This window comes from Acomys minous (assembly GCF_964271855.1).
Source record: "Acomys minous genome assembly, chromosome: 11".
NCBI lineage: Eukaryota > Metazoa > Chordata > Mammalia > Rodentia > Muridae > Acomys > Acomys minous.
In genome coordinates, this window is record NC_140492.1 from 9,108,663 (window position 1) to 9,135,665 (window position 27,003).

The window sequence follows — 27,003 nt, forward strand, 5'->3', positions numbered from 1 at the left end:
TTCAATCCTGTGTTTGATTATTTCCTGCCACCTACTCCTCTTGGGTGTGTTTGCTTCTTTTTCTAAAAGCCTCTGGAGCTTTTATGAGTGCTTTTACATTGTTAGTATGAGAACACTCCAAGTTCGTTTTGAAAGCACTTAGTGCTATGAACTCTCTTCTTAGCACTGCTTTCAGTGTGTGCCATAAGTTTGGGTATGTTGTGCCTTCATTTTTACTGAATTCTAGAAATTCTTTAACTTCTTTGTTTTTTTTCCCTGGCCCAGTGATCATCAAATATAGAGTTTTTCAGTATCCATGAGTTTGTAAGCTTTCTGTTGTTTCTGTTGTTGTTGAAGACCAGCTTTAATCCGTGGTGGTCTGATAAGATATAAAGACTTATTTCAAATTTCTGGTATCTGTTGAGATTTGCTTTGTGACCCACTATATGGTCAATTTTCGAGAAGGTTAGAAGGTATAGTCTGAGGTGCTTAGAAGAAAGTATATTCTTTTGTGTTTGGGTGAAATGTTCTGTAAATATCTGTATGGTCCATTTGATCCATAACATTGGATAGTTTGATTATTTTTCTGTTTAGTTTCTGTCCTAGGGACCTATCAATTGGCAAGAGTCGGGTGTTGAAGTCTCCCACTATTAACTAATGTTTCTTTTAAGGATGTAGATGCCCTTGCATTTGGGGAATAGATGTTCAGAATCGAGACATTGAGATTTTTCCTTTGATGAGTGTGAAATGCCCTTCACCACTTCCTTTGATTAATTTTGGTTGAAAGTCTATTTAATTAGATATTAGAATGGCTACTTCAGCTTGCTTCTCTGGCCCATTTCTTTGGAAAACTCTTTTCCAGCCCTTTACTCTGAGGTAATGTCTATCTTTTTTGCTGAAATGTGTTTCTTGTAAGAAGCAGAATGATGGATCCTGTTTTCGCATCCATTCTGTTAGTCTGTATTTTTTTCTCCTTTATTAATTTATTCTTGTTACATCTCATCCCTTGTATCCTCCCATTCTTCCCTCCCTCCCATTTTCCCCTTATTCCCCTCCCCTTGGGTAATTTGGCTTATTGATATTAAGAGATATTAATGACCAATGGTTGTTAATTCGTGTTATTTTGATGTTGGTGTTGTTAGTGTGTGTGCTTCCCTTCTTTTGTTTTTGCTTTTGTGGAATTATTTATTTCCTGTGTTTTCTTGGGTATAGTTAACCTTGATGAGTTGGAGTTTTCCTTCTAGTATTTTCTGTATGGCTTGATTGGTGGGTAGATATTGTTTAAATTTGGTTTTGTCTTAGAATATCTTATTTTCCCCCATCTAAGGTGATTCAGCATTTTGCTGTGTATAGTAGTGTAGGTTGGCATCTGCAGCCCCTTAGCGGCTGCAAGACATATGTCCAGGTCTTTCTGTCCTTTAGAGTATTTGTTGAGAAGGCAGGTGTAAATCTGACATGTCTGCCTTTGAAAGTTACGAGGCCTTTTCCCCTTGAAGCTCTTAATATTCTTTCTTTGTTATGTATAGTATTACGTGGCAGAAGGATTTCCTTTTCTTGTCCAATCTAATTGGTATTCTGTATGCTTCTTGTATGTTTACAGCCATCCCTTTCTTTATATTGGGGAAATTTTCTCCTATTATTTTGCTGAAAATATTTTCTGGTTCTTGGAGCTGGGACTCTTTACCTTCTTCTATTCTTATTATTCTCAAGTTATGTCTTTTCATAGTATCCTAGATTTCCTCCATGTTTTGTTGTTGGTTGTGCTTGTGTCTGATGTCCCTGTTCTCCTCCCTAGGTTCCATCTCCAGGATTCTCTCAGTTCATGTTTTCTTTATTGCTTCTACTTACATTTTTAGGTCTTGAACTGTTTTCTTCATTTCCTTTACCTGTTTAGTTTTGTTTTTCTCTCTTTCTTTAAGGGATTTATTTGTTTCTTCTTTAAAGGCCTCTACCTGTTTGATGGTATCCTCCTGTATACTTTAGGAGATTTATCCATTTTCTCTTGATAGGCCTCTATCATCTTTATAAGATTGCATTTAAGACCATTTTCTGGTGCTTTTGTTGTGTTAGGATATCCAGGCCTTGTAGTAGGATAGCTGTGCTGTGAGGGTAACATTTTCCCCTGGCTCTTGTTGGCTGTGTTTTTATTTTGGCCTTTAGTCCTTTGGTTGTCTTTGGGTGATTCTGCTGTAGCAGGTATTGAGAGGGTGGGCCTAAGCTGGATGTTCTTGGTGCATCAGGCCTCACATGGGCAGCCTTGGGATGATGGGTGTTCCTGGTGCAGAAGTCCTAGTGCAGACAGGTGGAGAGGTGGCCAGACAGTGGAGCTCAGAGGACAGTGCACAGGTCATGGCAGCTGGGGGTGCCCCAGGGAACATGGGGAGCAGGGGCAGAAGGACAGAGTCACCATAGTCAACATTTGTCATTTACACCCAATTGACATGAACTTCAGCTCAGGCCTTTTGCTAAATCCATAGATCTATGTTCCATTCTCAGTTCAGTTGGTCAGACATCAGTGATTAGTTTAGTCATCACTTTAGTTTCTTGTTGAGGTCTGACTTTCCCTAACTCCAAGACGGCAGTTCTTCTAACGTCACCTACTTCATGGTTCGCATTTCTTAGTCTCCTTTCTTAAGTTACTGCCTTCCTCTGACATTACAGTGTCCTTCTCTCAGTTATGGGACTTCTTGCCTCTTCTCAGACAACCTGCATCTTCATTATTCAGAGAGTTTATTTGATTCCTCAGCCTACTTAATAATTTAAAAATCTAGATTACTTGAATATTTAAAGTCCTATCTTATATACTTCCCAGTTTATATAGCCCACTGTCTGTTTGAAATGCTCACATGACTGTCATCAAGAGAAAAGTGTTTAAAATTTAACCCATAATTTCTTTTTTTTCTTTCTGGTTTTATTTATTTATTTATTATGCACTTGATAGCCTTATTGTAGACCCCTCCCTACTCACCCCCCAGTCTCACTCTTTACCCTCCCCCACTTCCCTCTCTCCGCCTTAGAGAAGATGAACCCACCTCCCATTAGTATCAATACACCCTGTCTCATCAAGCTGCAGCAAGACTAAATGCAACAGAGCCAGAGATAACTCCCACTCTTAGTGTTAGGGAACCCACAGAGAGAACATGCTGTATATCTGGTACATATGTATAGTGGGCCTAAGTCCAGCCCACGCATGCTCTTTGGTTGGTGGTTCAGTCTCTGGGAGCTTCCATGGGCCCAGGTTAGTTGGAATGTCCTTGAACCTTCTAGAGCCCTTAATCCACCTCACCTACTTTTCAGCAAGACCCCTGGAGCTCATCTTATTGTCTGGCTGTGAGTCTCTGTATCTGTTGCCATAAGCTGTTGGGTGAAGCCTCTCAGAAGAGTTATGCTAGGTTCCTGTCTGCAAACAGAGAAGAGTATTGTTAATAGTGTCAGGGCTCTTTCCCCTTTACTGCCCAATGCCTTCTCTTCAGCCAATGGCAGCTCCATCCCTTTAGTCATAAAGTGATAAAACCACAGTTCCCCTCCATGTTCAGCTTATCTGAAAATAGCTCTGTCTTTACTTTCAGAATATGTCTATAATTATTATCCATTGCTCTGACACTTCCACACTGTTCATTTAGATGACCATGAAGACTATATCCAGGGCCAGAATCTCCTTCTACCCAGTATAGTCTATTTCTAACACAGCAGTAAATGTGAAGTTTTAAAACATAGGTCCATTCCCATGTCTTCTCAAAACCCTAATGACTCCTTGTTTTACTCTGTACAATGGAAGTGGTCTATTGTTGTCAAGGTTCTTTCCTACTTCCTAAGTGTGTGTGTGTGTGTGTGTGTGTGTGTGTGTGTGTGTGTGTGCGTGTGTGCGTGTGCATGTGCGTGTGCATGTGTGTGTGTTTCCAGTGCTTACTCTATGGTGACCATCATGAGGGGCCTTTACTTTTCAAAGGCATAGGGAGAATACTTCTTAAGGATCCTCCCTTGAAGCTTCCCTGTTTCCTCAAAGCTTTTCTCTGCAGGCATGAATACAGTTCACCCACTTCCCCCCCCCCCTTCTTCAGGCTCAATTAATTCCACTCAAGAGAGTATTCTAAGTACCAGTTTGGCTTTTCGTCCCCAACTCCTGGGATCCCAGATCCTTTTACCGTGGTCTATGACAGCCTTCCCCTCCCACAGCATTTGTTATCATCTCGCATACTATTCCACTTATCACTCAGTGAATTACCTGTCTCCAGGACTGTGCAGTAATGGAGTGACTGTAGGAAGTTAAGTAAATAATAGCTCTTTGAACATTCAGGTGCTAATATTTAGAACCAATCAATATCACTTTATCTGGATAATGGGTGTTTAAAATGTTAAACTAAGCCTGAAGAGGTGAGACTGGAGTGCATTATGTGTGTGCGTTGTAAATGTTACTTATTTCAAGAGAGAAACAGAAGTCTTGGCAGATGGGAGAGAAGAGCATATGCCGTATATGCGAACTGAAGTGATAAGAGCCCCAGACAAAGAATTTTGTGGTCTCCAGAAAGTAGACGAGGCAAGGTTATATTCTCTCCTAGACCCAGGCCTCACATACTTCTTTCTTTCACCCCATGCAGTAATTTGGGACTTCTGGATTCCAGAACTATGATGAAATCAATTACTGATAATTCCTTACAATACCCAGAGGATCTTAGGCAATTCCATGGAAAGAATAAGCATGTTATTCAGTGGTTGACTTCAAATGTCTGGTGCAATATTTGCATTAGGAAAGTAGTGGTTGAACAAAAGATTAATTTATGTTTTTCTCTTTGTCGAAAACCAACCTTGCCTACTCCGTAGGGAAATTTCTGAAATCTATGATAATCAGAGTTCATATGATTGACAGAATGTTCTTTGACATTTTCTGTTCTTTGGTAGAATTTGGCAAAAATGTTCACTCACATTGGCCAAAAGACATTGTGGATGGTTTTGAGGCTTGTGATATTTTTCAACACTGTAGACATGCAGCTTCAAACATTCCTTATTGAAATCCTTGGGACGAAAAGCATTTCAGGCATTTATTTTAAAAATAAACACACAGACCTAATAAGGTATCTTGGAGCTGGGGCTCAAATCTAAACTTTCATTTGAGCTTTATATAGATCTTTTGATGAATTCCTGAAAGTAATTTTGTACAGTGATTTTAGTGAACCAATATTGTGACCTGTCACAGAGTCAGGCACAGAATTTGTCACTTGTGGCCCCCTAAAACTTTTAGATTTTATAGCATTTTAAAGTTCTTAATTAGGTATATTATTCCTATATTTGTTTTGTAAGGTTAAAAATCCATCATCACTGCATCTGTTGATGAAATCAGAGCACAGGACCACTGAGGTCCATGGCATTCTTGGTTGTCTTCGGCACTGATCAGACAAGAAGCTCACAGGGAGGTCATTTAAGCATCATTGTGTTCAGACAAATATGACATCCAATTTTGAGCAAGAATGAAGGAAAAAAATTACGACCTGCAACCCCTAACTTTTCCCACTAGTTCTCACCATTTCTTAATAAAAGCTTTGAGTAGCTTTGCATTGTTTTGGTCTGGGCTTGACCGTGTCTTTCTTAGAATGGAGCAGCTTGGAGACCCCTGTGAGCTCTGCACTTGAAGTCCTCTCACAGAGAGCTTCAAAGCAGCCTTTTATCTTTTCCTTAGTGAGGACCTTCTGTCTGCCCACTACAAAGGGAAGTTACGTTTGTCATTTCAAGTTCTTTGCTTATGGCTCTATTTCCTCATGTAGACTTCTAACCGAAGTCCGTGAAAAAATAAGAAATAAAACTTTCAACAGCATGATCAGGCATATCCCTGATTTACTGGTTCTAAACATGATTTTACTGTGAGGTTCAGTCCTCCTCTGTGTGAATCTTTGCTCACGTTAATTCTTCCATCTGCACTGGGCAAACTGTGCTGAGCTATTCTTTCACTCTGGGATATGAACACTATTATGGACTTACTCATATTTATGGACATTTTCCCAAGGAATTTTGATTTCACCAAACCAATGTATAAGATTTAGCATATTTTTTTTCTGAGACAGGGTTTCTCTGTGTAACAGTCCTGGCTGTCCTGGACTCGCTTTTGTAGACCAGGCTGGCCTCGAGCTCCGAGCACTCTGCCTGCCTCTGTCTCCTGAGTGCTGGGATTAAAGGCATGCGCCACCACGCCTGGCTGCTTTAGCATCTTTTACATGCCAAAGAAAATTGAAATGCTTTTAATAAAAGTAAATCAGTATTCTTTCCACATCACATTTCTTTTATTTCATATGTCCTCTTGATGTATATATGAAAAGTATAAATCTATAAGTTATAAGTTTACGACAATTAACAAACAATTTAAAACAAAAACATGAGTGGACTAAATCAGCTTTAAGCCAGGTGTCATGATAAATCCGTGCTTTAATTTTTATTGTTCTCTGTCCTGGTCCTGTGCAGCATCCATGGCCGAGATTCTTTCTCTCCCCATGTTTTCTTCCCTCTCAGAGCCTGTCTTCTCCAGTGTGTCCTCCACAAAGTGCTAGAATGATCTTCCTAAAAACCTAAAATACTTTTTGTGTGTGTAGGTATATTGACATGCCTGTGCTGTAGCATGTGTACAGAAATTTGAAGTCAACTTGTAGGAGTCAGCTTTCTCCTTCTATCACATGGACCACAAAAAGTAAACTCAAGCCTTTAGGTTTAGTGATAAGCTTCTTCATCTCTGAAGCATATTTTTCTAGCCCCAAGAATAATCTCTTTGAAACATAAAATCACTTTCAGAGTATGCAATTTATCCAGTTAAGCTGCTAGTGAAAATCCTACTGAGGCTATGCATCGTTTCGTACCCGAAGCCCTTTTTCACACCCAGGGCATGCAAATATCCATGTTGAAGATTAAAATTTTAATATAAGAGCTGTTTCCTGCTCTGTTGCCCAGACTGTCCTGGAGCTTTTAGGTCACATGATACGTTGTTACACCAGCCAGAGTAGCTGATGCTATAGCAGCATTAGACCTTGCTACATTTCCAACACTATGTTGTACTTGATTCACTTGTTGGCCTTTCAGTATGCATATGAGTTATAGTATACATTTATAAGTTTTAATTAACATATAATTATGTATTTTTCGCCATTCCAGTTCATCCTTCCAATTTCTCCCACTTTTTTTCTTCCAATTCTTCCAATGTCCTCTGCTCACTTACTGTCAATTGATAGTTTCATTTTCTTTATTCTTATTACATACCCACAGACATACAAATATATAAATAAAACCTACTGCGTATGTTTAGTGTTTATGTTGTATATAATTTTGAGGCTGACTTCTTGATTTTACATTATATATATATAATATATATATATATATATATATATATATATATATATATATATATCCACATGTAGACACACACACACACATTGTTTTTTTTTCTGTTACCTTCTTGTTAGGGTAATTCCATACATTGGTGTAGCAACATTGAGGGCACAGTAGGTCTTGCTACAGTTTGAAAGTTGTGTTGGCTTCAAATTCATATGGTGAAATCCAATCATGAGGTAATGGCATTGTGAGACAGGAACTTTAGAAGATACTGGGAATTCATTTAAATGTGGTTGATACATATAAGAAAGAGACCGCACAGGGCTCTTCCATGACTTCCTTCAGGTGAAAGCATGTGGAAGAAATACTGCTTGTGACAAGTGGGCCCTCACCAGATACCAAACCTTCTATGCCTTGATCTTGAACTTCTGAGTCTTGAGCTGTGAGGCATGCCTCTGTTGTTTATAAGCTACAGTTTATAGGGTTCCCTCATAGCACTCCAAATTGCTCTTCATTCAGTAACAGGTGAGAGCTTCAGGACCAGCTACCATGATAAAGTAGGCTTCATCTCAGGGTTGCAGGGATGATTCAACATATGTAAATATATACATACTGCACCATATAAACCAACTAAATGACAAAAAGCACATGATAATTTCATTCGATACAGAGGATGCCTTTGATAAAAACTACACCCATTCATGAAGAAAGTGCTGGAGAGATTTATATTTATTTTATTTGTTTGTATGTTTTTGCCAGCATCTATCTATCTATCTATCTATCTATCTATCTATCTATCTATCTATGCATCATATTCATACAGTGCTCAGAGTGGTCAGAAGATGAGGTTGGACCCTTTTCAGATGGAGTTGCTGGGGATTGCCCGGAGCCATGTGGGTTCTCAGAACTGAACCTGGGAGCCCTGTGAGAGCAACAAATGCTCTTAAGGCTTAGTTCATTATTGAAAAATGGAGCTTCAGTCAAGTCTTTAAGACTGAGGTAGAAGACAACAAAAATAGCGTAAAAATGATCTTTACATAAGTTTCTTTTAAAGCCTTTTATTCCATCAAAAACCTGTTGAAGCAGACCCCTCCAATTAGTGTTTCTTGCAGCAGTGCTACTGTCTTTTGAGCCTCTGTTTGGATAACTCATTAAGTTCTGCTTACAAGATGTTTCAGCTATTATTTTATCCTAAGTTTAAAGTCATGCAGATTCTTCCAAAAATCAACATGGTTTGGGTGCTTTCATAGCACCAGTTCACTTTTTTGCACCAACTTCTGCCTTCATTACAATGTATAGAAGAAATGGTATATTTTGACTTCTAGCTCTAGAGAATTAGAGTCCCAAATGGCAAAGACGGGAAGGCAGCAAGTGACAGGCATGGTGGTAGAAACAGGATGCTAGGAGTTGACATTGTGAACCAGAATCATGGAGAAAAGAGAGAGCACACTGAAAGCAGTGGAGACTTTTAACACGAGTTGCCCTCCCTCAGTGCGTTACTTCTCGTAAGTCTGCACCACCTAAACTTTCCTAACTAGTGGCCCCAACAGTGGACTGTGTTCCAATACAAGAGTCTGTGGGGGATATTCTCATACAAATTAACATAATGTCTGTTTTTTTGAGAAATAAATTTCTAACCCTTTGGCCATTATAAAATGGAAATGGTTATTTTTTTGGTATTTAGTTGCATTAGTTTTTAATATATCTTGAATGTTAACCTCTTATTATATGTATGTCTTGCAGACATTTTCTACCAGATATAGGCGGGCTTCTCATTATGTTGAGTTACTACTTTGCTGCGTGGGAGTTTTTTTATTATAATTTCATTTCACTGTTTATTTTTGAATTTTATAATATATCAAATGTCATGGTGAAATCTAGGTCAAAAATATCTTTCTCTATGTTTTCTTTATCTCAAAATATCTATACAATCTATATAATCTACCTGTCCCATATTATTGGCAAAGAAAACTGCATGACTGAGTTCACAGTCAGCACAGGAAGTTGTGAAATAATTGGTAAAAGTGAACATGGACAAGGAATTAGGAGTCAAATTGGTACCTCTCTACATTCTCTCTATCATCACAACTCTGATGCTGCTCTCAAAACGATCAAACCTCTCATGGAAAGAAGGTTATCCAGATTTTCTTTAGAAAAGCAAACAAATCAGGAGAAATGAACAGGGCCCAGGAGATTATTTAAAAGCAAGTATAATGTGGGAAATCTGAATGGGAGGAAGTATACTAGCATGGAGGTTTAGGATGGAATAATTATTGTATAGCCTTGTGCTATAGGCTAACTAAATAGAAAAAAAGCAAGCAGAATAAACAAAGACAGTTAAAAGTAAAAATTATGTGAGAATTAGGCAATGAGAATTATGAGCTGAGTTGGAGATTGTTTTTGCTCAGTATATCTGTTCACAGAATGGAATGTGGTTCTATAGAAGTCAACATGCTCAACTGGTATGATGAAGAGGAAAGCATGTGACAAAGCAACATCATTTTTCAATTTGTTTCATCAAGGTATGCTTAAAGTTTCTTGATGCAGGTAAAGCATTTCTAACATGGTGACAACATGAGACTTTGCTCTTCCTCAGTCTTCAGGGATTTGAATTTTATTTGTATTTATCATGGATGAGCCCCTATGTTATCTTTATATTACTGACCTGAATAGATGATCTGGGAAGCTTCATTTTTTCCTTCGTTCTTTTTCTTTGTTTATGTAAAACACCCATCATTTTATCTTTATCATTACTCAGGGTGTAACTGATGTCTATTTGTTGGACACAATGTTGACCTTCATAAAGAAGAGTTCTTTCAATTATATTATGGATTTGATGACACTGAAATGCCCCATACCCTGATCTCTTTTATTTTCTTTCCATAGGCTTTTCTTTCTCTCCAGTGTGCACATACACACACAGACACAGACACACACAGACACACACACACAGATGAAGTTTATGGATCCTTAAAAATATAGATTGTACAAATGAATGTAAACATGAGGCATTTGTACTTGTGAGACTGATAGACTTTGCTTAATATGATGGTCTCCAGTTAAATCCACTTTCTTGGAAATGACCTGTTTCATTCCTCCTCATGACTTAATAAAGCTCCACATTTTCATTTGCTGATGGGCACTCAGAATGATTCTATAACTTGGCTATTGTAAACATTGCTCCAATAAACATGGGCAATCAGGTTATCTCTGTCATATATTAATTTAGGGTAGTCTTTAAATAGTATGTGCTGGGAAGCAGTATATTTGGGTAATATTGTAGTTCTGGTTTAAGATCATGTTGAGGATTATAACCAAAATTACACTGAATTTAGGAGAACTGAAGGCATTTCCATAGAAACCAGGAAAGAGGCAAGAGTTCACCCTCTCTATGTACCTTTATTCATTATTAGCTTTGAGGTCTTAGCTAGAAAAAAGGTAAGAAATAAAAATGATACAGAGGAAAAGGAGAAGTGAAATACTTTTGCAAATTACATGATCTTGTATGTAACAGACACTGAAGACTTTACTACCCTTTTTGAACAAGTCTAACATGCTCCTTGGGAGCCAATTGCTTTTCAAAATGTTAACCAAGACAAAATTTCTTTCTCTCTCTTGCTTTTACTGTGCAAAAAAAAAAATAGTCATTCCAAATTATCCATAGAAGACCCTTATAAAGTATGGAGGAAAGACGGTAGAAATTGTCTTTCTGGACTTTAGGAAAACAAACAAGCCTTTAAATTAAAACTTCAAACAAAGGTCCCTGTGATGCCCCTTTCTCTTTCTTCTTCAGAGGTTAATAAAATCAAAGACTTGAGTTTTTGAGACAACCTTTGAGAAATATTATTTGTGGCCTAAGTATATCAAATATATACTTAGATATATTTGACTTGAAGGCACATCTTTTTATATATGCACAAATCTTGAATTGAAACACACTGGCGATTAGGTAAAATTTGTTAGAAAATTTGGTGATCTCCAGTTAAAACTATTTTCTGCCAAATAAAATCATTTTATTACTCTTTTTGGCTCAGTGACACACATATACACACACATCACATTATCTGAATCTATCAATTTGATAGACATGCAAGTTGATTTCGTAGCTTGGATTGTGACCAGTGCTACAACAAAGATGGCATATATCTCTGTCTTATATTGAGTTAGAGTCCCTCAAATACATGTCACTAAGTGGTGTAGGTGCCAGAGAGATGGCTGAGTAGTTTAGAGCACTAGCTGTTGGTTTGGGTGACATAGATTTAATTCCAAGTACCCACACTGTGATTTACAACTGTCTGTCACCCCAGTCCCCAGAGGATTAAATGCTTTCTTTTGGCCTCTGTGGGTTCCAGGTATGCATGTGGAACACACATCTATGTTCAACAAAGCATTCATACACACAATAAAATAATTGGAATTTTTCATTGTAGTATGTGGTTCTGATACAGGTTGTTCATCCTCATTTTACGTAGATTTTACATGTAGCTCCAGGAGAGCTTGTTTTCTTACATGGTGTCTTTGTTCAGATCATTCAGAAAAATCAGACAGAAGAGTCAGTATCACGTGGCCTCTTGGCCTCCTGTTCATCTCCTACTATTTTATAATTTTTTGAACATTAATCTGTCTCTGTATTTCTAGTCACAGAAAAACACCATGATGCCTTGAATGAAATACAGCTCTTAGAATGATTTGATTCACAGTCAAAATAAGATTTTTACATCTCTTTCAGTCCTTCAGAAGTGAAATCTTGTCCCTGGATACACGATCTGCCTGATGATCTCTCATTTGAGTACTTTATAAAGATGAAAGATTGGCAATCAAAGATTTATCATTGGTAAACAGAGAACATCAGGGGACTTCAAACATTTTTTTAGAGCCTTAGGTTTCTCAAATGAGGAATTTTGCATTGAAGACCAAAAGAAGAGTGAGAGTGTATTTTTAAAAAAGTTATTGTTATATTATACTTGAGAGAGGACTGAACAACATTGGCCTCTGGGCAGCTTCTTTACTTTTTTAATTGGTTGAATTGTCCAAAGGAAAGCTTGACTCTCTCACAGGTCAAAGGAGTCTGAGGATCCCGAAATCTTCTAAAGGAAAGTGTATGTCTCTTGTAAAATGAACTGGCTTGCTCTGAACTAAGGGGGTTTTGTGGGTTCTTGAACAGGTACACCAGGGAGGAGCCAGAATGATGGCTTTATTTTTATAGATCTGTTAATTTTGGAAGCAAATTGCCTAAGAGTATTAGAATAATCATAAGGGTAGATTGCCAGCAAAATAAATCTCATGCACTGTGCTTCCACTGAAATGTATGACAAATGTGTTTAACTCTAATTACTCTATTTATTGTAAGTCATCATTTATTCTGAAAATTAGTTTTGTTCTATAGTTATATTTGTTGTTACACACCAAAGAACTAATTTGTACTAGCTACATTTATCCATGAGATGTCTATCTCTTCTATGGCGACTACATTCTTCTTAATATCTTTTTTTTATTGAGATTTTATAATGTATACTTTGAACATCGCATGATATTCATTTTTAATCCACCGTGCCCACTTTTTGCTTTTCTTATACTCATGACATAGAGTCATGCACTGGAGTCTAGCCAGACTACCGCAGACTACAATCGTAAACAAAGCTAACCATCCTTCCTACTTGCCCCACTCCTTACTGAGGTGATAGGAAGGAAGAATCATTCCTCTTTTAGGATGACCACATCCTAGTCAGTTCTCATACTCCAGCGGCTAGCTCTGCAAGCGTGCACGTGTAACTATCATTAATTAGTCATAGTGGGTCATTCAAAATAAAAGAGAAGACATGAATTTGGGAGGGTGACATGTGTGTGGGGAAAAGAACAGAGTGGGAGTTTGGGTGAGAGAAAGGAGAAAATGGGAGAGTGGATGGTATCATATTTTGTTGCATCCATCTATTAGGTTCTTACTGGATGAGCATTTTAATGAAGAGAGAGTGATTAAGACAATCATAGACAGCACCTCATGTAGGCCAGGCTCTTTTCTAACTTGGTGTGTAGTGGAGAAGGCTTTTAAGCTCTGGTTCTCCTTCTTCCACGTTTCGTGCTCTCAGGCAAGAGACATGCACTACCATGTCTGGCTCATTTACATAAAATTTACATGCTATTGTCACCTAGATAAGGACTATGCCCCACATGTCCATGTGTTATAAACGTGGGTCTCTGTATACCAATGATGCAATGGAACCATTAAATGGATGGACTGGGGAAGTCCTTAGGACAATAGGCCCATGGATTATGGAAGGAATCAATGCAGTTCTCATTAGATTGGAATGTATTCTCACCAGACAGTTATATAGACAAAGAAAACCTAACTCCTTCTCTGGCTCCCCATCTTATCATATTGCTTTTCTGTGTGCATTTTCCCCATGATACAGTCTCCCATGCTGTGATGTAGGCAGTGTGGCCCCCTCACCAGATCTGGTGCCATGATGCTTGGACCATCAGATTTTACAGTGTAAGCTGAGTAACATTCATCCCTTGAGACAGTGCCTACCCTAAGATATTTTGTTACAGCACAGGGAATATAGCTCAATACATGTACTCAGACCAATATTTTTGAGAAAATGCATTTTTTGAGAAGTTACACTTAGTATAATCTATAATTTTCCTTCTTGGATGCTTCTTCCTTTTTCTTTCTTTCTTTCTTTCTTTCTTTCTTTCTTTCTTTCTTTCTTTCTTTCCCATTGTTAATCAGGCAGACCTCTACACATTCTCGTAAATCTGATATTTTTTCCTACAGTGTGTAGTCAGGTTTATAAGCATATACTTGCGTGTATCTAGTTACATTTTCTGTTTTATTTTAGATTTTGTCTAAAGGATTTGTCTTAAGAAATCACTTAGTGACTCTGTGTTGCTTATCATTGTGTTCCCACCATTTCTTATATTGAAGAATTTCTCATGATTTTCTTGCTTGATGAATGATTGAAATGATGAACACATGCAGAGAAACTCAATGGTTGAACAGCGAAGTATGCCATATCAGAGGATTCATCATGTAGTCCTGGCATTAACACTAATTATCTATGTCACTTGAAATAAGCCTCTATAATTCTTGATATTTTAGCAGGGGCTTTGTGCTAAATCGCTGATTTCCAATCCTGCTTGCCCATTACAATCCCCCCAGAAAGCCTTTTTAAAAAAGCCTTTAATTTTAGGCTGTATCCCAATTGAATTTTGTTTTCTCTGTGTGGGCACCTGGCATGGGAAATGCATATTTTAGACATTCCAGGTGTTTCTATTGAACATCTAGTCTTGATGGGAAGAATTTCTTTTGTTTCCAAATTGGTTATGTTGCTTGTTTTCCCAGGAAGGCAGAGTGCTGTGCTTTATCTGAGCAAGCGGAACACTCTCTCACATAGCAGAATCTCTGCACGTGTTTATTGAGCATAAAAGGCCTGGTTATGGAACACAGGGGATAACTCTAGTTCTTGCATATGATAGCCTCTCCTTCTAAAAATTAATTAATTAATTCACTTTACCCCCTAGTTGTAGCCCTCTCCCTCCTCTTCTCCAGTCCCACTGTCCCGCCCTCCTCCTTCATCTCCCCTTCCTATTCCTCAGAAAAGGAGAGCCCCACCCAACGCCATCTTATTAAGTCACATCAGGACTGAGCACATCCAGTTCCTCTGTGGCCTGGAAATGCAATCTCTCCTAAGGGGAAGTGATCAAAAAACAGGTAACTGAGTCCATGACAGAGATAGCCCCTGCTCTCCTTACTAGAGGACCCACATGGAGCCTGAGCTGTTCATTGGCTACATCTGTGTAGGGGGCCTAGTTTCAGTCTATGCATTCCTTCAGTCTCCCCAAGTCCCTTTGGGCCCTGGTTAGTTGGCTCTGTCAGTCTTCTTGTGGAGCTCCTGTCACCTTTAGGTCCTTCTCTCCTTTCCCCAAGTTTTCCCTCAAGACTCCCTATTGTTCACCAATGTTTGGCTGTGAGTCTCAGCATCTGTTTCAAACTACTGTTGGATGAAGCTTCTCAGAGGACAGCTTAACTAGGCTCCGTCTGCAAGCATAGCAGAGTATTATTAATACTGTCAGGGGTTGGGTCTCTTCCGTGGGGTGGGTCTTGGAAATTTTGCAGGTAAATGGAACTGGAAAATATCATTCTGAATGAGGTAACCTAGACCCATGGTATTTACTCACTTATAAGAAGATTTTAGTCATATAGGATAGGATAAACATACTATAATGCACAGATCCAAAGATGATAAGTAACAAGGAGGACACAAGGGAGGATGCTTAACTCCCACTCAGATGGGGAAGCAGAACAGACAGAAGTAGCGGTTGAAGAGAGGGAACAGGTAGCAGAGGGAGCACAGATAGAAATGAAGGTGGAGATCAGACCTGGGAAGAGCAGGGCCTGTAGGACAGAGGGCCTGCTGAGAACAGAGAAACTGTGGGCAGGGTCATCTCTGTGGCAAACTGGAGACCTAAGACAGGGAAGGCTTCTGGGAGGATACGAGGGGACTCAAGAGATAAGACTTCTAGTGTCAGAGGCCAAGGACACTGAAGCGGAGACCCTATAACTAGACAAGACTCCTAGTGGAGGGAGGGGAACACCACAGTAACTTTGACCAAAAGTTTACCATGCCTACAAGATGTGCAGAAATAAAGATAGAGCAGATAGAACAGAGATTGAGGGACTGTCTAGCCTCTCCTTTTATACTATGTTGAGATTAAAAAAAAAACTTCACAAACTGACAATAAGTGGCACAGCTCTAATAATGACAAGAAACTTGTGCATGTGACCAAAGGCAAGTGGATATCCTAAAGTAAACTAGAAGTCAAACATTCACCCTTTCATGTTTATGAGACTTGATTTCAAGCATTTTTTCAATGTACCAAAAATCCTAATAAGACATTACAAAAGGAATTTTAGGACCCAGAGGACAAATGGCTGACCGCTGTAGGGGATTGTATGACTCTTTTACAGGGATATCATATCAGGTATTTACATTATGATTTCTAACAGTAGCAAATTAGTTATGAAGTAGCAATGAAATTATTTTATGGGTGGGGGTCACTGCAGCATGAGGACGTATTTTAAAAGGTTGTAGCACTAGGGAGGCTGAGGACTACTCATCTAAATAAAGATGAACCTATGTTTGAGCCAGCCTCTCTGCAGACACCAGTCAACTCACCATTATTCCAACGGTATTTAATAAAGTAATTCAACTTGGATAAATGAAGTCACAGTCCATGTAGAAAAGCTGCATTAGGATGATTGTTGCCTCTGAAAAAGCTGGCAATTACCTTCAAACAACTTAATTTTTGTTTTCAATATGAAATTTATGGACTTGATATCATAGGTTTTAACTACAAAATACGGCCAAACAAATTATTTCAAAATGCAATGACTTAGAGCCATACAAGGCTGTTATGCCATTCTGTGATGTGGCCAGGGACTCTGATATGAATTTGCTGCACTCTTTGCCTGAGTGTTTCTGACAAGGGTTAGGAAAGGGGCTAACTTGGAACTGCTCCAGAGGCATCTAGACTGGGTGAGGACCTTCTTCAAAGCCTCTTTACATGGCTGTAGAACGAATTTAACTCTTTGCTGCATGTTGCACTGATGGCTTAGCTGCCCTATAAAAGCCATTGATTGCCACTTGGGCCTTGCACTCAAGTGTGTATGAAAGGAGTCTAAGAGAGTGTCAGCAAGACAAACAGCATCCTTTTATAACTTGACTGAGCAAATGACGTTTTATCACATCTACCATATCCAATCCATTAGAAACTTTGGCCTTCTGTGTAAAAGGAGAGCCTAAGTAAGGCTATGGGATTCAAGAGGTGAAAGTCATTCAGGCTGTATCTCAGAAGGCTGCATGCCACTTGTGAAATACGTATGGAGAACAAGCATCTGGCTGTGGCTATGAATTTTCTTCTACTTAGGTTCTGCATGTCCATGGAATCCTTAGCTGCCTGGTTGCTGTTATAGCTCTAGCTCTGGCTTTTGTAGCCTTTAAATTTCCCGAGAAGATAGGTCATCATTTTCCTACTTTATAAATCACATGCTCCTTTCTCCATTCAGATCATGCTACACGCTAATCAAACTTCCAGAACGTAGATGATGCTCCATTATTTCTTATCAGCTTCCTCTCTCCTTGGCATTGCTTTATCAGGTGTAGGGAGTTTAGCCTATGACTACAATCTTTCATTCAGTCACACTTTGAAATCAGAGCACTTGAAGGCACTATCCTCAAATAAGGCATTCATAAATAACGACATGGGTTTTTATAACCTCTGGTTGTGTTGGTTATATAATTTATCTTCTATTACCTCCACGAGGAAGCAAATGCAAATGAGTTCCCTAATAAACTTACATAGCTAAGCTAGCCTGCTATTTTTCTTCATTAACATACATCACGGACTTTATAGTCTTTTATACTTTATTGGACCTCGTGATTCCCACAGGGATCAGATCTTTTATGCCACATAAAAGAACCACGCTGGATGATGAAACTTTACAGCTTCACATCACGCACGTCTTATTTATATAAATACGCATCACTGAATTAGGATAGCCCTGAGGAAGGTTTGTACTTTCCTTTCAACTCACAAGTCACAGTAGAACCATCGCTCAGGTTGTTTGCAGATACAGCACAAGATAATGATACTGTAGGTCATTTGCAACTTTACAAAGAGAAGCCTTCAGGGTTCAGGTCAACCTTTTGGGAAATGATTAGTAGGTCAATGTTGTACAAAAGGCCCATCGGCATGCAGTGTGATGATAAGAATTATCAGATTCAAATAATTTCTTGATACTCATTCACGTGGCTAGAGATTTGAGGAAGGATCTGGCAGGTGTGAGCTATTAAGTGGCATGTAAGGGAGCATGCTGAAGTTATTTTATATAAACTTTTCAAAAAGCACATGAGGTAGACATAACAGTGTAATTTGTAAATTAAAAAATGAAGGCATAAATCACAAACTTAAAATTTCAGTCCAAGATAATATGATTTTATAGAAGATGCTATATTGTTTAGGTTCTGTCTGGATTCTATTGACTAATGCCATATTTTTCATGGATCCTGTGTTTCATTTATAGTTAACAGCATAAACATAGGATCAAAACAATTTCTTGCTTTGCATTATAACTGATTACATTTTTATATTTCAATGAACATTTGTTCAAATTGAAGATTTATACTATTCCAATGACTTGAGGTCTAATGTCTGTTGTGTACAAGACATATTTAAAGTGTTTTGGGGTACAGTCATTTGGGGTGCAAACTTTAAGTTCTTTCCTCGACATTTGCCTGGAAACTTTAATAATAGAAAGGACTTTCAGTGCTCCTTGTCTTAGGAGAATTTCAGGAGGAAGCTTTCTCTTCCTCAACAAATAACTAGGAATTATACTGTGCACATGGTTGTGTCTCATATCTTCATTTTTCTTGTTACTATCTCTACTATAGAAAAGTCACCACACTGATCAGATTGATGGCATTCAACATGCTTGGGCCTTTAAGTAGAGCAGTAGGAGGAGTGATGCACAGGATGACAACATGGAGAAGTTCCCAGGACTCCAGTTTATGGAAGGCATTGTTGATCTGGCCCATCTAAGGGTTGCCTTCAGCAAGCAGTACACCAGCCCCATCTATTCTTTTAATTATAGCCACAGAGCATATCAACTATAGCTCTTGGTATACAGTTATAGTCTTTTCTTTCCTTTTTTATACTTTTATTTTATTACACATGTATAAAACAAATTACATACAGCAGGGAGAACCATGTGACAATCATGAGAGTAATGAGTTGTTACATTCATAGTAAATTTGCCATCTGCATTCATCCGTTTGAAGTAAGTGTCTTTCCTGTCTTGTTGGGTCTAAATTTCTGAATGAGATTCACTATCTATCCTATCTCAACTCTAATAGCTTAACTTCTTTATCTTAATCTAAGATGATCTTGTCCCCTAATCAACTAATCTTGCTTTTAAAACTCTACTATCTTCTCTTCAATGCCTCTCAGAGACTTGAGAAGGAATAAAACTTAAATGCCTGAGTGAACCAGCATTGTGGGTTAGCAGCTTCCAAAATGTACAAATTGACTTAAGACAGTTTACTGCCTGACCAGTCACCCAATACACTTTATAACATTGGAGCCTCATCTTCAGCTTTCTGGCCTAATATCTCTGCCAGACTTGTTTACAGGGCAGGAACTATTGAGGACTTGCTTACCCTGACATGGCAGCGTGTGGCTGTCAACTCTGACTGCATCTAAGTTGCCCATTTTTAGGCAGATTCTGTTTGTGGCAGGAACGAGGACATTTTGCCCAGTGGCTGGTTTGCCACCTTTGAAGCCATCTCCATAAAGAGGTTCTTTGATGATCGTCATCTTCTTTGAGGTTGGCTGCGTGTTGTCAGGAGTTAACTTGGCTTGTTGTCAAAGAAATTTAGGATTGTAAGAACAATTTTAAATGCCATATTCTGTGTGTCTATGAGGCTTTTGAAGACATTATTCAACTAATTTACCACTTATAGCTATAGAGTCATATCTATCTGTTAGACTTAGGATATATATTTTGTGTTAAAATCTGCCAAGTATTTGACATGCTCATGTTTTGTATCAGTATACTAAATTCTATAGCAATGATTTAGACATAACCTTCATTATAAGTAACAATTAAGGCCTTGAGTTAAAGAGTAGGTGCAATCATCTAGCTTTTGTTCTATCCTCCGTCTATGTTCCCAAATCTCCCTTTCTTTCCTTTCAGCTCCCATCTCCTTGCCTATGTATGCAAGATAAAGGCAAAGAGGGACATTCCTGCATTTCCCCTCATTTTTTTCTCTGTATAAGACCAATAATGACTTATGACCACCTCCTGATGAGAATAAGCATTTGTAGATCAAGTGAGAAAACAGCAACCTATACAACCCCCCTGCCCCCCATTTGAGAGAATGGGGCATCATTCTCTTAAGGTTTCTTCAGGTTCAATTGGGGCAAATAATTCCTTGGAGTGGGTTCCCCAAAATTGAAGAGAATGGTTAAGCAATCTAGCGATTGCATTTGTGGTTCAGTTTCTAAATGTTGAGATATTCCAGGTTTAGTAGGAGATTGAAATGGTGGTCCAAACTGGATCAGAAGTTTTCTACAATGTTGTTGAGGAAGCTGTCCAAATCTGATGGGTAAAAGCAACAGAATCATCTGGAGCTGGAACTAGGAGGATGCAGGATGTCAGTGTCCATCGTGCACTAGCCCCATCTAAAGTCACACCCTTCTAGATGTGATCCATAGCTCATGAGTTACCTAATCATGTGGTAATCAGACCTAAGTGAATAACTCCAATGGCCTTTTCAGTGCCACAGCAACCAGTGGGATGTGACAATGCTATGCAGTCAGAGTTGCAGTGCAGTTTCCTCCCCAACTATCCAATCTCATTTTTTGTACTACCATTGAGGATGTTGACCTTAAAGTTATAATCTCCAGGACAAAGGTGTATTTCGCCTTAGATTTCCAGAAAACACAACACATGGACTCTGTCTTAAGCCTTTACTATCCTTTCAGTCTTGTGTCCAGCTTATTATATCTAATATAACCTGGGCTATTCTCTGAGTTGACTGACGTGTTTGCTCCTCCTCCATCCACTGGTCCTCACAAGCTGAGGGAATGTCTGCCTCTGACCATTTTTGTAAGGAACAGACTTGAGTACGCCCTGACTGGAGATGACGTTAAAAAAAAAAAAGATTTGCATGCAGCGCTTCATTAAGATTGATGGCAAAGTCAGGACTGATATTACCTGCCCTGCTGGGTTTATGGATGTCATCAGCATTGACAAGACTGGAGAGAACTTTCAGCTGCTCTATGAAACTAAGGGGTGCTTTGCTGTTCACTGTATTACACCTGATGTGGCCAAGCTGTGCAAAGTGAGGAAGATCTTTGTGGGCACAAAGGGAATCCCACATCTGGTGACCCATGATGCTCACACTATTTGCTACCTTGATCCCCTCATTAAGGTAAACATTCATATTGATTTGGAGATGGGCAAAATAACTGACTCCCAGTGTGACACTGGGAACCTGTGTATGGTGACTGGAAATGCTAACATGGGAAGAATTGGTGTAATCACCAACAGAGAGAGAGACATCCTGGCTCTTTTGATGTGGTTCATGTGAAAGATGCCAATGGCAACAGCTTTGCCACTCAGCTTTCCAACATTTTTGTTATTGGCAAGAACAACAAACCATGGATTTCTCTTCCCCGAGGAAAAGGAATCCACCTCACCATTGCTGGAGAGAGAGAGAGAGAGAGAGAGAGAGAGAGAGAGAGAGAGAGAGAGAGAGAGAGAGAGAGAGAGGAGAGGCTAGCTGCCAAACAGAGCAGTGGGTGAAGTGGTTTCTAAGAGACAGGCTGAGGAAACACTTTCAAGCCTTTCATGGTGATGTGCTAGATTAAACAGCATGACAAAATGAAAAAAAATTATGTATAAGTGTTTTGCATGCATGTTTGTATGTGTGCCACATGAGTATTTGCTGCCCATGGAAGTCATAAGAATGTATGGATCACTTGGACTGGAGTTATAGATGGTTGTGAGCTACTATGTGTGCACTAAGGACTGAATGCAGGTTCTCTGAGAGAACAAGTGCTTTTAACTACTGGGTTATCTTTCTAGCTCATGAGAATTTGCATCTTTATCTCCCCTTGATTTAAAATTCTGCTGCAAGATAGGAATCATAGAGAAATGTTGAAGACTTCTGTAATCTTTTTTGCTATATTTTTTATTTTATTTTATTTTTTATTAATTTATTCTTGTTACATCTCAATGGTTTTCCCATCCCTTGTATCCTCCCATTCTTCCCTCCCTCCCATTTCCTCCTTATTCCCCTCCCCTACGACTGTTCCTGAGGGGGATTTTCTCCCCCTGTATATGCTCATAGGGTATCAAGTCTCTTCTTGGTAACCTGCTGTCCTTCTTCTGAGTGCCACCAGATCTTCCCCTCCAGGGGACATGGTCAAAATATGAGGCACCAGAGTACTGTGAAAGTCATCCCCACTCTCCACTCAACTGTGGAGAATGTTCTGCCCATTGGCTAGATCTGGGTAGAGGTTTAAAGTTTGCTGCCTGTATTGTCCTTGGCTGGTTCCTTAGTGTGAGCGGGGCCCCTGGGCCCAAATCTGCCTATCAGATCCAGAGGGTCCTAGAAACCTACAAGTTTTTTGCTATATTTTAAGAGGTCCAAAGATTGAAAAAAAGTATCGTCTGTTTTCTCTATGTATTTTTATCTTTCTTTTTGACTTAGCTTTCTTCAAGGAGTAGAACACCATGGCTTTCCAGTTTGTTTATTTTCTTTTTAAGTTTTTAATTTATGTTTTCTCATATATTACACCCTTACCATGTTATCCTACTCCCTTTCCCCCTTAGCCTCCCCTGCAGTCACCCCTCCTCCATTTCCCGTCAGAAAGGGCAGGACTGCCAAGGATGTCAACCAAACGTGGCATATCAAGTTACAATAAATCTAGGCACCTCCCTTCATATTAAGACTTGACAAGGCAACCCAGTATGAGGAAAAGATACCCAAAAGCAGGCAAAAATGTCCAGACAGCCCCTCCCCCCACTGTATGAGTCCCACAAGAAGACCAAGCCACACAACCATAACACATACGCAGAGGGCCTAGGTCAGACCCAGGAAGGCTCCCTGATTATCAATTCAGTCTCTATGAGCCCCTATAAGCACAGGCTAGTTGATTCTGTGGGTTTTCTTGTGGTGTTCCTGACCCCTCTGGCTCATACAATCATTTCCACCCCCACTCCTTCCTTGTGATTTCCCAAGCTCTGCCTAATGTTTGGCCGTGAGTCTCTGGATCTGTTTCCATAAGTTGCTGGGTGAAGCCTTTCTGATGATGATTATGCTAAGAGTATAACAGAATATCATTATAAAATATTTAATTGATATTTTATAGTCATCTTTGGTTCTATACTAGGTCTCTGTGCTATCCAGTCTTTTGTTCCAGGCCCTCTAAGCAGTATCGGGGTGAGCTACTTCTCATGGCATGGGTCTCAAGCTGGAACAGCCCCGATTTGTTTACTCTTAAATTTAATCATCTACAAAATCTAGTATGTTGTTAATAATGACTGTTGTTTTGCCAATTTAATAGATGTTTTCTCCTCTTTTTTCCCCCTTTCTTTATCTTCTATTCAATAGTGAAAAGCACATATAAGGGGATTGAGTATATGGCCATCTGGGGAACAGGGACAAAACGATTCCAAGGTCGCTCTTTCCAAAGTCAGTGAGTTTGTCTTTGTGTGAAAGTAAGAGCTAAATAGAGAGTGAAGGCTATGCCCATCTAAACAGTCTTGATCAAAATGTGGTCTCACCCACTACTGACTCACTATTGGGCTTTCCTTCTTAGTGGTGTGACAGTAATGGAAGTTCTTGAGATATCTTTCTGGAAGACAAATTCTCCCCTTGGTTGGTATCTTTTTCTTATCCCACTTTGAGATTCCTGGGGAAATTCCCATTTCTTTGGAGTCCATTGCTTTAATAGCCTCATAGTTGGATTAGGTATCGTTACAAATGTCTCTTCAAAAATCCCATTTTTTCCCCAAACCAGTTACATTTTATCACTTTCTGTTTTAAACCCTCGATACTGAGATGGAATATGCTTATGTTTGGAAGAAATATAATAAACAGAGCCAGGCATGGTGGTGCACATGTTTAATCAGTGCTCTCAGGAGGCAGAGGCAGGTGAATTTCTGAGTTTGAAGCTAATTTGGACTATAAAGAGAGTTCCAGAATATCTGGGACTGCACAGAGAAACCCTGTATTGAAAATCAAAAATAAAATAATATAAATAAAGTAAACATAATGTATGTAGGGACCAATGTTACAACAAACTTACTTTGTGCCAGGTAGCACAGCATAAGAACAGTTTCTCATAACCTTGGCTTTCAGTTACTGTTAGAAGGAGTTCCATCAGGAAGGTTGACCTTTCAGTTTGATACACAGTCATCTCATGAAGCCTACGCAGGCTTCAAACGTATGATCCCCCTGTTTTACTTTTCCAAGTGCTGAAGTTTCTTAATTATACTGTACAGAGAATTCAAGTTAGAAATTAAGTAGGAGATTTGGAGAAAATGCAGTAATGGTCTTACCTAGCTGTGAATCCCTTGAACTACATTATCAGTCTTCCAGATAAGATACGCCCAACAGCCCAGTAGTAGCTCAACTACTATGGGTAGTCCATTATCATTTCTGGATGTATTTATATATGACATCGTAAAACCAGTCAGACCTCCATGGTTAAGACCCTAGGGGTGAACTTACTACTGTTGTTTAACTAAATTGTTATGGTGCCAAAGTATCTTCTAAATATCTATGTCTTCACCTGTAGATAGGTGCCAATCACAGCCTTAATCAGAGGTGCTTCGCTTTGCAGTGACCGGGGTGAATGCAGGGAATGCATGGCTGTTCAAAGTGCTAAGAATAAGTGATGTCTGGGTGCTCAGCCTTATTCAGACCATTTATACCACCACACCTAAAGCTCAGGTGCAGAACAATTGTAAGGGCAGAAGACAGAGAGAAGGACTGTAAAGTGCTGACTCCTGGGCATGGCACAGTCAACACAGTCATGGCCCTTCAGTAGCCTGAAACAGTGCCGCACTTAAGACTGGATCCACTAACAGTCGATGTGTAACTGGGGAAGGGCAACTGGGGCCCTACAACTCCCTGCCGAAGTACCTGCTGCTGATGGGTTGGGAGGGAGTGTGGCTCCTATGTTCAGCTGTGTGCACACTAGGTGCTCTTCAGGTTACAATGTGTAGATTCACAGCCATGTCTACACAGGTGACTTTGCTTAAACTCAGTGGGTCCCCAAAAAAGAGAGAGATGAATGCTTGAGATGGAATTGTAGGAAGGAAGCAGGAGGGACCAGAGAAGGTCGTGAGTTAATCAGAATGCACTGCATTCTTTTATTAGATAATAAAATATGTATTTGGAAGGTGTTATGATTGTATCCTAAAATTTCACATGGATGTCCTATAACCTAGTACCTTAGAATATGACCTTATTTGGACTTAGTACCTGGGTGGGTGTATGTAGTTGAGATAAGGTCACATAGTGTGATAATGGCTGATGTTCTGATAAGAAGAAAAGACACACATACTAACAAAAGAATACCTGGACGGGCAGAGGCACAGCTGAAATAATGAGTCCAGGAGCCAAGCATCACAAATGGAGGCCAGCAACACTAGTGAGTTGGGGGGGACGTGGGGGCCATTTCTTTCTTAGAGAACTCAAGGACGGTGTGGCTCAGGCAACACCTTGGCTTTGGAAAACTTACCCCCAAAATGGAGGGAATAGATTTCTGATTTTAAAACCATCAGGTTATAATACTTTTGTTAAAGTTGTCCTATGCACTTGATACAGGATTATATTTCGGTTTCTGTTTTTTGTTTTTCTTTTTTTTCTGTAATAATCTCTGGCTATTTTTTTCTGGCTATTTGTTTTTAATTGAGCCAGAGTATCATGTAGCCAGGCTGGCTAGCTATTCACTAGGTATTGAAAGAATGGCTTTGAACTCTGATCTTCCTGTTTCCACCATCCAGGTACTAGGATTATAGGCATACAGACCATGCCTCATTTATAGGATGTGAGGAGCTGAATCTGGGGTTTTGTGCATGCAAGGCAAGTACTCTAGCAACTGAGTTACAGTCGCTTTTTCTGTCTGACTTTTAAAATTCTGTGCATATATTATGTTTAGAAGGGATATTGAAAGGCAAATACATTTAATCATGAAAAGACAAAAGTAAATAAGAATCCAGATCTTATTACTTATTTTGTAGAAATGTTAGAATATATTAAGGGGCTCATTTTTTTCCTCATAAGCATTTGTCCATTCCTATGGGATATGTCAGATATAGCACATGGAAATTTACTTTTGGATTTTAAATGATGTACCTATATTATTATAAATTTAAATGAAATAAGTAAAAACTAAGAACAGTATTTGCAAAGATTAATTAAGGCTTTTTATTAAAAAATGAAAATGTAAGCCTTTTAAGATTTGAAGTATCAGAAAAGTAGTTGATATCAGAGCTAAAAATAAATATGACAAGGGACTGGAATTAAAATGTTAAAATTTGCAATTCAAATGCTCAGTTGTCTGAGAGGCCAGAGAATCTGAGGAGTTGTAGAAAGGGCCTGCCTCCATTGTCCGTGTTGGCCAGCACAGAAGGGCTGCTGAGGCTTGGAGAGACAACAACCGATATGAACATTGGGTAGAAAGAATAGACTCCCTTATCTGTAGAAAGCAAGTTGGTGAATCCTTAGGTAGCTGTTTTAGTTCAGATCTATAATAGAAACCACAGGGCAGTTCAACCATAGTAAAAATGAGTGTCAGAAGAAACATCAGTCCCTTGGTTCATTAACTAGGTCCAGGTCTTCAAAATATGTACCATAAGCAAAACCTAGATGTCCAGAGCTGTATCAGCTACCACCGTGACATCAGTGCAACATCAATATTTGCTGTAGAGTCTTGAGGCATGAATACAGGCAATAAAGCCAACAGCCTATGTCCTAAGTTTACTGTTACTATATGTATGAGCTGTCTACACCCCCAAGACTGGGTATGGAAAAGTAGGGCACTCTATCTTTTCTTTTAAGGTTCATTTATTTAGTGTATATGAGTGTACTGTCTTCATGTATGTCAGCATAACTGAGAGGTCATTGGGTCCCGTTAGAG

At 39.1% G+C, this 27,003-nt stretch overlaps 1 long non-coding RNA gene and 1 pseudogene across 2 annotated transcripts in view; both read left to right on the forward strand.

Annotated features, from left to right (window-relative positions):
• LOC311608235 overlaps positions 1–27,003 on the forward strand; it is a 379,567-nt gene that overhangs the window by 112,173 nt on the left and 240,391 nt on the right. The window lies entirely within an intron of this gene.
• LOC311608804 (small ribosomal subunit protein eS4-like) lies at positions 16,216–21,652 on the forward strand (annotated as a pseudogene). The gene is made up of 2 exons: positions 16,216–16,269; positions 20,879–21,652. The product of its transcript is annotated as a small ribosomal subunit protein eS4-like (transcript).